This window comes from Pteropus vampyrus, unplaced genomic scaffold (assembly GCF_000151845.1).
Source record: "Pteropus vampyrus isolate Shadow unplaced genomic scaffold, Pvam_2.0 Scaffold26, whole genome shotgun sequence".
NCBI lineage: Eukaryota > Metazoa > Chordata > Mammalia > Chiroptera > Pteropodidae > Pteropus > Pteropus vampyrus.
This window is the reverse complement of record NW_011888807.1, coordinates 11,758,737-11,761,428: the sequence shown is the minus strand read 5'-3', so window position 1 is coordinate 11,761,428 and position 2,692 is coordinate 11,758,737.

Sequence of the window (2,692 nt, the reverse complement as noted above, 5' to 3'; positions counted from 1 at the left end):
CTATTCTTGTATTTTACTTTCATTATTTTTCCTTCTTTGGTTTCTCTCTTTTTCTTTCTGATCTATTTTCAAATTTCTGTCTTCAATAACACTGATCTTTTCCTCCATTTGGTTGACTCCAAGCTTGTTATTTCATTTTTCAACTCTTGTAGTTTGTTCTTTATCTTCAAAAGTTCTTTTTGGTTCTTTTCGAGGATTTTAGTCTCCTTGCTAAAGAACTCATTCTGTTCATCTAGTTGTTTTTTCAATTCTTGAAATTGTTGATATGATTCATTTCGGATCTCACTGAGTTTTTTCAGAAGTACCATTCTGAATTCTCTGTCATTTAAGTCATATATTTCTGTGTCTGTAAGCTTATTTTCTGGAGATTTTTCTCTTTCTTTCTGAAATACCTTGTCACTTTGGTTGTTCATGGTGTTTAATGAACTACTCCGCCTGGGCATTAATGGAAGTATATTCTGCTGTTTTTCTAGAATGGTTTATTATATAAAGGTCTCTCTTTAGCTTGTTGCAAATAAGATGCTTTTCTTTTGGTTTCCAGTAGGTGGCGTCTAAGACTCTTGGATCTCTGCTTTACATAAACTCTTAATAATGTCTTTTTATTCCTTATAGGTGTTTAATCATGCTCGCTACCTTCAGTCTCAGTTTCTGTCAGTATTAGCAACACTTTTGGTAGCATTTGTTCAGATTCCTCTGGGGTTCTATGGTAACTGGTCTCAAAGATTATGGAGAAAGGGGACCTCTGAATTGGGGAACAGAGGCTGTGGCTCAGCCTCGGTTTTGCAACCTTGGCTGGGAAAAATCAACTGTTATTTTTCTGCCATCCTGCTTCTCTGCTTTCTGTCATCCTGCTTCTCTGCTTTCTGCCCTGATGACTGGGCCCTGCCACCAGCCGGGTGGAGCTTACTGCACTTCTAGGCGGGGCTATTTAGGGAAGTCGCCACACCTTCTCCTTTCCCCTCTTCCTACAGGGAATTCCAGCTGGGAGAGGCAGCTTCTTTGTTTCTCTCAGTCCACCGCCCGACCCTGAGTTCTGACTCATGGGCAGATCCCATGCTCAGATGTGCTGGTGTGCAGTTTGGGTGTTTTTGGATGAATTTTAGATATTCAGCTTATTGTTGTTTCAAGGGGAGAGATCTAGGGACTTCTTTCACTCCACCACGTTCAGTCCAATCTCCTAACCTTTTCTGAACACCTTTGAATGTGTCATTCAGGATCTGTTAGTCCTCTTAGTGAAATGAAAGAAGTAATTCTTTTCAATTACATTACTTTACATGTTTCTCTTTAATCATACCTTTGGCAGTATAATTTTCCAGACACTTTTTTACTTATTGAATTAGTAGTTAAAACAAGTGTTACTGCAATTAAATAGGACATGACCTAAATCTGATAGATAATTCGGAAATTATACTTCCTCATGTAATTATTAAGTTGATTAAACATGTATCTAAACCATCTAATAATTACAGTCAACTCTTTATTATTCAGGAACTGTATATTCAAGTTGGAGATCAAATATATTACTCCTCCAACTGAATATATTATTTTGATCAATTAGGTAGTCCATTATTTATTAATTCATAACTTTGAAGACTTTTCTTTGTTATGAAAACTGTGTACAGAATTAATAGTAGATATTTTAGGTATTTGCATTTCCATTGTTGTTTGTCTATACTTGCTGAACCTTTTTATAATAAACTAATGAATAAAAATTAATATTTATTTGATTTCAAGCATTCTTAAACTATAAAAATATGACTGTATTTTGCATTAGAAAATTGTGTTTGTTTTTCACATTTCTATGAACTTTTTATCATAATGAGTACAGAGTAAGAAAACATCAGAATGGTGATGGAAAGTGTTCTGGTACTGCTTAAGATGTATAAGATGTAGAAAGCATTGTTTAAAAGATGATTAGAAATTTAAACAAAGGTTTTTTTTTTTTTTTTCATAACACCACAGACCTTTATAAATTACCATGTCTATAAGGAGAAATGCTTTGTCTATCTTCTACATTTTGTATCCTCAACTTGTAACAAAGAGAGAGCTCTTAACATTAGTTAAAATAGAATATAGTTTTTTACTTATTCAAGTAGAGGAGACTGACAGTCATTCTACTATTTCTATAGCAGAGTCAAGATTAAGATTAAGGATAGAGATAAGGTTGGATTGAAAAATCTGAACATTGAAAAAAATATTAATAGGCTATATATGATGAAATTATTTCTTTAATTCTTTGAACTTAAATATTTAGATAAATAAAAGATTAAAAACTCACAAATAAAAATTAATAATGTAATTACTTTAATTCTTATTTCATTAGTATAAAATACAACTGATGGTAATATCTTGGGAGAAAACAATGATTCAGACATGATAATTCAAATTTTCAGCAATATAATACACATGGAGGGAAGGCTCCCGGGGTCTTGTCTGGGATGTGAACCTGTGTTTATGGTTTCCCAGAGACCAACTAGTCTGGCACTTCATGTTCTTGGATGAGAGTTACAAAAATTAGCCAACATCTGGGTTTTTAAATAGTTGGGTAAATGATTACTTTCTCAGGAATTATGTGGAGGAGCTGCTATTTTCTAACAGGTACTTTAGTGGCCATAGGTGGACTAGAGGCTGGCTACTTTATGGGCTATGTTGTAATCACTGAGGAGAATGTACAGTGTCCAAGTAAGGATTG